The sequence below is a fragment of the Lactuca serriola genome, chromosome 5 (genome assembly GCF_051521515.1).
Source record: "Lactuca serriola cultivar US96UC23 chromosome 5, Lser_US96UC23_V15, whole genome shotgun sequence".
NCBI classification, from domain to species: Eukaryota; Viridiplantae; Streptophyta; class Magnoliopsida; order Asterales; family Asteraceae; genus Lactuca; species Lactuca serriola.
Window position 1 is genome coordinate 257768642 of NC_136412.1, and position 11449 is coordinate 257780090.

Sequence of the window (11449 nt, forward strand, 5' to 3'; positions counted from 1 at the left end):
ATTTTTTTCTAAAACACTATAATTTTTTAAAAAAATGCATTCTTTTTCAAAAGAACAGCAAATTTAAAAAAATGTATTTTTTTTCAAAAAAACTGTAATTTTTTCATAAAAAAAACTCCAATTTCTTTTAGAAAAAACCTAGAATATTAAAAAAAAAAAAAAAAAAAAAAAAAAAAAAAACCCTAATTTTTTTAACAACAAAAAAATCAACATTTTAGGTGCATATATGCATATTTTTCAAATACATATATGTATATTTCTTATACTATAATATTCGTAATTAAATCATAAAAATTCTTATTTTGATTAATCAATCTATAAGCATAATAATACAAACATTTTATTCGATACAATATAAAATATATATAAAAAAAACTACAAAAATTCACAGTGTTATCATTTCTTTGTATCAAGATTTCCAAATTTTCTTGAATTTATCACTTTTTACATCTTCAAAATTTTCCACAAAAATCTTTCAAATCTACAAGAAAATTAAAAAAAATGATTAATGCAAGAACAGTCATAAAAATGCATATGTATATATCATGTAATATTCACATGCGATTATATAATGTGATATTCACATGTGATTATATAATGTGAAATTCACAAGAAAATAATAACGAAGAACACTCGCACAAAATGCATGTGTGCATATATAGACGTAATTCATATGTGATTCACTCGTGAATTACATGTGATTCATATTTGAATTACATGTGCTTTATATGTGAATCACATGCGATTTATATGTGAATGACATGTGATTTATATATGAATCACATGTAATTCATATTTAATTCACTTGTGAATTAAATGTGATTTATATGTGAATTACATGTGATTTATATGTGAATCACTTGTGATTTATATGTGAATCATTTGTGATTTACTTGTGAATTACATGCAATTCATATGTAAATTATATATGAATCACATGTAACTCATATGTAATTCACTTGTGATTACATGCGAATCACATGTGATTTACATGTGAATCACACGTAATTCATATGTGAATCACTTGTGAATTTTGCCATATTACGTGAACTTTCCCTAGTATAAAAGCTACCTGATCAATCTTAAATTTTGCATATTCACATCATTTTGGTTCATGGGTATTTTAAAATCCATCATCCCAATCCATCATCTGAAAAAAACAAAAACAAAATTTATTATTTAAGAGAAAAAAAACTAAGATGGGAATTTGAATTTTGAAAGATAAAAATAAATTTACCTCCATTAAATTATGTTTAACAAGTTGTATCTGTCTTTGTGATATCTCTTCTGCCATAATCTTGTATCTTACACCCAAATCAATAAACACAACTCCTTTCATGGAAGCTGGGAAATCTTACTTTTACTGGAATAAGAAAATGGAAATATATATACAAATTACGAAAAATAGACACAAAGTTAAGAGTTTGTTTGGTATGATGAAATGGAATCAGAGAGAAATGGAATAAAACAAGGGAATTGAATGGATCATTACATTCAATTCGTGGACTGCTATCGACTTTCGTTTTCTTAATAATAAGCATATTCAAAGTTTGAATATAACAATAATTACAGACTTTTAATACTAAATTCTACAACAAAAAACTGAGGTAAGATGAACCACATATATAAAGGGTAGTGCAAATAAACGACATTAAAAATAGAACATTAACGATTTGCAGCAATTTTCCAAAAGTCATAGACGATGCAATACACCCATTTGATTGGTCATCCTTTTTTTTCGATCTAACGCTCCACTTTTATATATATATATATATATATATATATATATATATATATATATATATATATATATATATATATATATATATATATATATATATATATATATATAACACCAATATGTCTAATCGTGATGAAGAAATGGTACACCGTATCTAACCTTACTTCCCTTTAAGGACCACAAATAGGAATATGATATGAGATAGATGTATCAAGTCTTTGTAATGAATACATAAGATTGACAACATGAGCTAACCAGGATATGTATAGCATCATTGCACTTATCAGATCCATCTAAGTAAGTATCAAATCCATTATCCATCCCATAAAAAGAAGGGAAAACTGAAATTCGATATCAGAAATTAAGAGTAATTCTAATCCATTTTTAAGTTAAATTTTTGTAACTAACAAACTAAGGCGTTGTTGTTGATCTCATAATTCGAAAATTCCTAGCTTTGAATCAACAAATCATGAGTGTAATACATTTTTTAATGCTAATTATCCATCTGAATTCATGTCATGAAAAAAGTCATTTCTTTGAGTTTATCATACTCAAAATAACCATTAAAACCAATATCTAACATATTCATTAAAAGCAATATCTAAAGACATGCGTATGGGTTGTCCGTGGTAATCCAGATTAAAAACAGTTGTGCACACGTGGAGCCTTGTTTATGCAATGAATCTTCCTAACTTGAACTTCAACCTACAAATGTTAAATTAGAGTAACGAATGCATATGTCAGAAATAATCTAGTTTGTAAAGAATTCACAAGTAAATAGGAAAAAGAACCGGTTCAATTTATTCACCTGCTAAGAGGCACCTTTGATGAACCATTACTACTCCTTAGAACTCAGTATATGATTATTTGGGAATTACGTACAATAGTAGCCACCATCAACACACATTGGAGTCCCTCACCTTTGAAAAAGATATAAACTTGTCCAATTCCACCACTGAAAAATGGTAGCGTTTGGTGCATGGACTGTGGATTGGACTCAACAAAACCCATTATATGTGTAATGTTTGGTAAACTAGAACATAACAAAACAAAAGGTTAAAATTACTAGAACATAACAAAACAAAAGGTTAAAATTACTAGATTGTCCTTGATAAAAATAACAAACATAAACAAAGCCATATAATTAGTTAATAACAAATACCTTTTTTCTTAATTCACGTAAAAGACATACTTACCAAGAAAATCCACTACTAATCCAAATTTGAGGAGCCATTTAACATGGTACAACGAAAGCAACAACTTAAAGCAGCACAATGAAGCGTAGGTATGTGGGTCTGACATGGGGACTCTTCATTTAACATACTATTTATTTTGCAAAAAAATTTATTCAAAATCCTTAATTAATGTTCGGATGATTTTTGTATAGTTTCTATTTTATTTCACGTTATTTAATGTTCTTAAAAACTATTATAACGTTCATATAGTGACGGGGAATAAGAAATAGTTATGATTTAGTAAATATTTAAAAGGGTTTGAAGATAATAAAAATTATTTGATAAATATGTAGACATGCTTAAGGGTATTTTAGTCTAAAAATTGTTTGTTTCATCTTGCTCCATCTTTTTGTGCTGTACTAAAATTTTGAATTTTAGTCCCATTTGATTTGTTCTTTGTTTTATCTTACTCATGTTTCCTCAACTACCTTTAATGATCTTGTTATATCTTGTGAGATAAACTTGGTAATCGTGTTGTATATTATAATTAGTGGTGAGAAAAAATTATAATTAGTGGTGAGAAAAACTGTACCACAAATAAAAACCACATAAACCGCAATCGATTAACCGCAACCGCATTAAAAATTGATGGTGAGGTTTTCTGTTTTTCAAAAACCGCAAATTTGCGGTGCGGTGCGGTTATTAGTTTTCAAAAACAGCACTGCACCGCATATATTATATATAATTTTTTTAATTAATTATTAATATATTAAATATTAAAAATAAAACAAGTTTCATGGATGAAAAAAGGATAAAATTCTAGAACACAAAAGTGTTGGTATTTTCTTATGTTTAACTTCGGAAAATTGTGAAATTTGACAATTTAAGATATCTATCGTTAATTACCGGTGATTTAATGTTATTAAGATATTAGTTGTTTGTAATGTAAGTTAATTGTCTTATACCTTATGGTTTTTTATTATTACCAGTAATATGTTTAAACTCTTAAAATTGTTTGAACTGTAAAGTGTTGTTAAAAACCACACAAAATAACCACACCAAATCAATGCGGTTAATAACCGAAACACAAAAAAAAAACAAAACCGCACCGCAAAAATAACTGCCTAACCGCACCGCAAAAATAACCGCACCAAGCGGTTTTGAAAATTGATTAACCGCATTTGCGGTTAGTGGTGAGGTTTTGGCTAATAACCGCACTGAACCGCACTGCATTAACCCCTATTTATAATTATGTAACGTGTACATGATATATATATATATATATATATATATATATATATATATATATATATATATATATATATAATAGATATAGTTACACTTTAGTCCTTATAATATTATCTATTATCTATCGTCTAATATTCCCCTGCAAGCTAAGGCCGGGGAAAGGTTTTGTGAAGATGTCAACAATCTGATCATTTGTGTGGATATACTTAACCGATAGATTTCTTTGAGCTACCTTTTATCGAACAAAGTGAAAATCTACTTCACCATGTTTAGTACGTGCATGAAATACAGGATTTGCTAAAAGATAGGTAGCACCTAAGTTATCACACCACAATATAGGAACAGTCTTAAGAGGAACACAGAGTTCTTCCAAGAGAGCTTGAAGCCAAGTAAGTTCAGCCACCGTATCTGCGATTGCCTTGTATTCAGATTATGTTGGTGACCGAGAGATAGTGCGTTGTTTGCGAGCAGACCAGGAAACAAGGTTGGAGCCAAGATAGATTGCATAGCCCCCGGTGGATCAACGTTCATCTTGACAACCAGCCCAATCTGCGTCAGAGTAGGCTGTGAGGAACGGATCAGTGGAATCAGTGTAAGCATGAAGCTAGAAAGCAGAGTGGCGTTGTAGTTTCAATCCATAAGATGCATTTCCTTGTAAATAACAAAGTATGCGTTTGACAGTAGACCAATGATTCTCTGTAGGTGAATGCATAAACTGACAAACTTTGTTTACCGTAAATTTGACGTCAGGTCTCGAAAGAGTGACATACTGGAGAGCACCAACAATTTGGCGGTACTGAACCGGATTATCAAAAGCAACACTGTCACGAATAGCTAAGTTAGCATTGGTTGTTATAGGCGAAGAGACCGACTTGGCAGCAGAGAGACCAGCCCATTGTAGCAATTCAAGGATGTACTTTCATTGAGATAAAATTATTGAATCTGGTTAGTGTACTTCGACACCTAGAAAGTATGACAAAACACCCATATCTTGTATGGCAAAGGATTTTCTTAAGTTATGTACCACTTGATCGATTGCTTAGGAATTGTTACCTGTGAGAATAATATCACAAACATATACATTAGAACCCTTTGAGAAGAATAAACAAATAAGGAGGGATCGATGCGAGACCTCCTAAAACCAAGAGCTAATAAAGCAATGGACAGCCTATGAAACCAAGCTCGTGGTGCCTGTTTGAGTTCGTATAGTGACTTGTGGAGAAGGCAAACATGGTTGGGTTTGTTGGGGTCAACGAAGCCTTGTGGCTGCTGTAAATAAACTGTCTCTTTTAAATTTCCATGTAAAAAGGCATTTTGTACATCAAACTATCGTAAGGGCCATTTTTGTGAAATAGCAAGTGAGAGAACAACATGAATAGTGGTAGCTTTTACAACAAGGCTGAATGTCTCGTGATAATCGACCCTCGGTTGTTGTTTAAAACCCTTTGCAACAAGTTGTGCTTTGTAGCGTGTGATAGCACCGGTTTGATCTTTCTTTAATTTGTATACCCATTTACAATCAACAACATTAATATTCGTTGTACGGGGTACCAAGGACCAAGTGCCATCTCGCATTAAGGAAGAGTATTCATCGAACATAGTTGAGTGCCACTGTGGGTGTGCATTGGCAATGGTAAAGGTGGGTGGTTCGGTTTGAGAGTAATCAAGAGTAGTATGAAAAGAATAAGGCTTTGTTTTTTTTTTCGAGTTTGGACGAAGATCATAGGGCCATGAATGTGGAAGATCAGAGGTGGGAGTAGGATTTTGGGATGAAGGAGCCGAAGGTTGTGGAGGATCGGTCTCGAGAGTATGAGTGGAAGTCGACTGACTCGGAGGTAGGGGGGAGTTGGATCAACAGTTGGCTGATGTTCAAGGATAATGGGTTCAGGTGGTGGTTGGGTAGCAGTGGTTGTAGCTTGTGGACGTGGGAAGGTGTTATGTTTATATGTGTGAACTAAAGGAGGTTGATTTGTAGAGGAAGGTGTGGGAATATTGGTTGTGGGAGGTGTTTAAGGTGGCTCAGGTGTTGTAGGATTGGGATAAGAGGAGCTATATAGATCAGGGGCTGGTTGGTGGTCGCTTGTATGAGAACCATGAGTTAAGGAAGCAAAAAAAGGGAATGAGGTCTCATTAAACCGGACATGGCGGACAATATATATGCGTTCTGATGATGGATCAAGGCATCGATAGCCATGATGGGAGGGGCTGTAGCCCAAAAAGACGCACGGAGTGGATCGAAAATCCATTTTATGTTTGTTGTAGGGACGAAGATGAGGGTAGCATTGACAGCCAAAAACATGTAGGAAAGAGAAGTCCGGTTTGTGATGGAAGAGGTATTCAAAAGATGAAGTGTTTTTAGTGGTGCGTAAGGGCATTCGATTTATAAGTACACGGTTGTTTCGAAAGCAAAATGCTAGAAATGTTGCAGAATACTAGCTTTTGTGAGTAAGGTTAGGCCGGTTTCGACAACATGTCGGTGTCTTCGTTCAACAAAGTTATTTTGTTCACTTGTGTGTGGACATGATAATCGATGAATGATGCCAAGAGGGGAGAAAAATGGAGAAAGATTTTGAAACTCTCCACCCCAATCAGGTTGGACATATTTTAATTCAGTGTTGAATTGGCATTCAACCATGGCTAGGAAACGTTTAAAGGTAGGAAACACATCCGACTTTAGCTTTAAGGGAAAAAAACCACATAAAACTCGAGTAATGATCAACACAAAGAAGGAAATAAGTATGACCATCACTAGAAGTAACCACTGCAGGTCCCCACACATCATAAAACACAAGATCTAAAATATGAGAACTCTTGTAGGAAGAAGATGATAAATGCAATTTAGATGATTTTCCAACTAAACACGAGCCACAAACAAAAGGAGAACATTTATTTGATAAAGGTAAATTCTAGCTAGATAACATAGATTGTAAAAGTTGAATATTTGGATGTCCTAATCGTTGATGCCAAACTTGGGATGAAGCACGAACAGCATAAAATGTAACTTTTGGAAGAGACTGAAGCCGAGGGAGACAAATAGAGTAAAGTCCACCATTACTTGGACCCGTGAGGAGGGTTTTGTGTGTAGCCGAATCCTTGATAGAAAAAAAAAAAGAAGAGTGAAATTCAAAGTAAACATGATTATCAAGGCATAATTTTTGAACAGAAAGGAGATTTCGTTTGATATCAGGAACATGGAGAATATTATTTAAGGAAAACGATTTGTTTCGTGAGTAAAGTTTGGAAGAGCCAATATGAAGAATGGGTAAACCCTTACCATTGCCAACATGGAGATTATCCTCACCATAGTAAGGCTCAGTTTTGTCAAAGCTATGCAAGTCACGTGTGACATGGTGGTTGGATCCTGTGTCAGTTAGCCAGGAGGTGTATGCTTGTGAGCGGTGATCTAGATAGTTAGCTGAGGGTGGTGGTCTTCGAAAGGTTGTTGGATCACGGTTTGGACATTGAGAGGGAACATGCCCTATTCCACATCTATTACATGTATCATAAACAATGTTTTGGTTGGAAGCCCAAGAAAACTGACTACGATTGCCTCCACCCTGGTTTGTGTTGTTGAAATCTCCTTGAGGACGGTAGTAGTTTCCTCGTCCACGGCGGTTGAATTGTCCTCGACCGCGATTGTTTCCTGCCTTGTTTGTCTAGAAGGTTTGAGGAGATGAAGTGTTTGTAGGCTGAATTTGTAGTCCAAGTTGTGATAAAATATTGTGTAGGTTTTGTAGCTGATTTGTTGCGGCCTTGGAAGGTGGTAGGGTTGTGGTATTGCAGCTGGTAGTGGCATTCGTGAAGGCTTAGATAGGTGGGACATCAGGCACATATTTACGTACCACATAGTCATGATCTGAGAGAAGACCATGCAATTCAGTGAAGGCTATGGGAGTTTGATGAGAAAGGAGGGTTGATTTTAAACCATTATATTCCTCCCTAAGACCGGCAATCACAAGCATAACCAAGTCTTTATCCTTCATGGGTTCACCAATATTAGCTAGGGCATCAGCATACCCTTGGGCTCAGTTAAGGTAGGCAGAGGAACTTTCATCACCCTTCATCTTGAGTTTGAGAAGTTGGGTTTTAAGTGTATACTCCCTGGAAGATGTATTTGGTGCATAGGCTTTTTCAAGAGACATCAATAGTTCACGAGATGTACTGCCCTGGACATGCGGGAAGGAAGATTCAGAAATTGTAGAGAGTAAAAGCATACGTACATGAGCATCATTAGCTATCCAGGTGGCATGCATTGGGTTTGGGACAATAGTGGAGGTGGTCTCCTTCTCAGATGAAGTAGTTGTAGTTGTTGCTTCTGGGAAAGGAATGGTCCCATCAACATATCCGATCAGGCCATTAGTAGTCAAGAAAGGTTGGATTATGGTTTTCCAATAACCATAGTTGTTTGGTGACAAGGTAAAACCGAATTTTGTGAGAGTTGTGGGCAGTCTTGTCTGCTGTAGAGAAAATTTGGAGTGCCATGGATGTGAACGACAAAAGAAAAAACAAGGAGAAAAAAAGTGAGTCTTTGTTTGACTCAAAAGTTGCGGCAATTAGGGTTTAGTTTAGGAGGCTCTGATACCAAGATAAACTTGGTAATTGTATTGTATATTATAATTATGTAACGTGTACATGATATATATATATATATATATATATATATAAAAAATAGATACAGTTACACTTTAGTCCCTATAATATTATCTATTATCTGTCGTCTAATATTGTCTCATCCAATCCCAACTCCCGCATACCAAACACTAACTAACATAACTCATTGTGGTCCACACTCAACGTGAAACCATACCTCTTTAAGTGGAATGACGTCATATAGTTGGCAGCAAGAGGATAAACACTAAACATTGTCACTGCTAGATGTAGTGGTGGTCTAGTGGAAGCATTTACTAGAAGACGTCGGAGTTTTTCAACCTTTTCTACCTTGACAGCACCCCTTTTTGTGTCTTTTTTGTTGGTCAAGGGTTGTCGCCCAGGTTCTGGGAGGTCCATTGTAGGTTGTTTAGGATTTGTAAAACCCTAGAGTATATATTATATCAAATTTTAAGTCAAAGAAACTACAAAATATTAAACATACAAAATGAAACTATGGAATAAGAATGTACCTTGGAAGAACAGGAACCGAGTACGACAACACTGTGGAATTCTACAAATACTTTGGTAAAAGGTGAACTGGTATAAAAAAGATGGGGGTGGACGAGATCACTCCGAAAAATCATAGATACCGAATAGCAAACTAACAAGAGAGACAAAGGCCAAAGAGACGAATTTATGAATTACACGTATCATTATTTTATATGAGTAGAAACATAGGATATGAGGATATTTAATTTTTTAAATAATAATATAGGCAACCCTTGAAATCCAAGTCATCCAAAATTTACTTTAAAGAAAAGTTAAAAACAATGTTTATATTTTTATACGAAAATGCTAGGAGGGTAACCAACTATTATTTTTGTTCACATATGATTACCCTTTTTCTTGTATATCGTCTACTTAGTATACTTTTAATTTTGTTCACATTTGATCACTCTTTTTTTGTACATCATTTACTTAGTAAAATCTCAATTTTGTTTATATTTGGTCACCTTTTCTCTATACATCATTTACTTAGTAAACTCTCAGTTTGTGTTCAATATATACACTTATGACTTGTTGTAGGTTACAACCTAATTGGCATATATGTAGCACATATGTTTATGGCTTTTGCGACACTGGTACATAATATAAGGTCATTCTTCACTTCTCCCTTATTTGAGCCCTAAAACTAGATAATCGACCATGCCACCTTCTTCTTACTCATCCAAACGAAATCATGAAATGTAAACTGCAATTTCATGCATATATGGGTTACCTTCTCGATTGAGGACACCTCGGACTTACGACAACCCCTAGAAGACAATCCAAAGTGTTCCCTTGGTAAATCAAGTTATGCCTTTTTCGTATTTATGTTCCCTCTTCAACCCCTTTTTGCAAGTATCAAGGAAATGTAACTTATGGGAGTGGGTTGATCCAAAAGATACAACATAAGAACTTGAATTCAAGGAAGATACGTGATATGGAAGCTTGTGATCTTACCATGAAATTTGTTGCATTAGAATATGAGATAAGCATATACAAGATCAATATTGACTACGATGCTTCAGTTGTTAGCTGCATTGGAGTCACTGAAAATGGGAGTTATAGATTAATGGTATTTATATGGTTTATTGTGTTTGTAGTTAATTTACTTGAATGTAATCAAGTTAGGGATTAATGACAATTAGTAGTGTGAAAACACATTAAATCTATTTTCCTCCTTATAGTGGGTTTCATTGGTAACCTTCTATTTTTTCTATTTTTTCTTTTTTTTTTCCTTTTCAGGGGGGAGGCAATGGATGGTGAGCATCAACATAAGGCCACATGGAACTACCATTAAGTGGCCTAATAGTATACTTGTAACAGTTTCCAAACATGGTTTAGTAAACCATGGTACAACAAATTTCTCTGCAAGACTGGATCCCAGTTAAGATATGATATAGTTGTCATAACATGTAAACATAAAACATATGTTATAAGTCCTAACGCCTAAACATCTTAATTATTTTATAAGGAAAACCATACTTTTTTTTAACAGGAGGTCTTCTATTATTCTTCTAATTGAAGGGCATATCTTAAGTCCCAAATCTATCATTTTCTCTTCTCATTATACAACCTATCCATGACCAAAAAAAATCTAATTTCTTCCAACATAATGATGATTAGTTTCTTCCCGACCTCTATACTTGCAACATTGAAGATATCTGAGGTGTCATTTTTAATGGTATCATAGCCTCTACCCACCAAAACGAAAGCCCTTGATCAACTTTTAGGCTCCCTTTCTATTAGATGTAAATAAGCCAACATGTTTATTTGCTTGATTTCATTTATTATTGATTCAAACTTTGCGTGAGTTGATGACTTAACAGTAATCCATAAGTGAAGAGGGAATCATTCCCTCCCAACCCACTGAAACCACTGCCACACCAATTTTCTCTTTCATTTTTCTTCATCTTTCCCAACCCACAACACACGGAACCCTATCTTTTTCAACCCACTTAACCCATTCAATTAAAAAAATACAAAACAATCAAGGTAAAATCTTAATTAGCAATAGATTTACTACCGGTACCACTCCCTCTTCACCAAGTTGTTTAATTGGTTTCACTAACCCACTTCATCCTCTCTCTCTCTCTCTACTTTCTCTCTCACATTTTCTCTTGTACCATGTGTTTTAAAACTTGTACCTTAG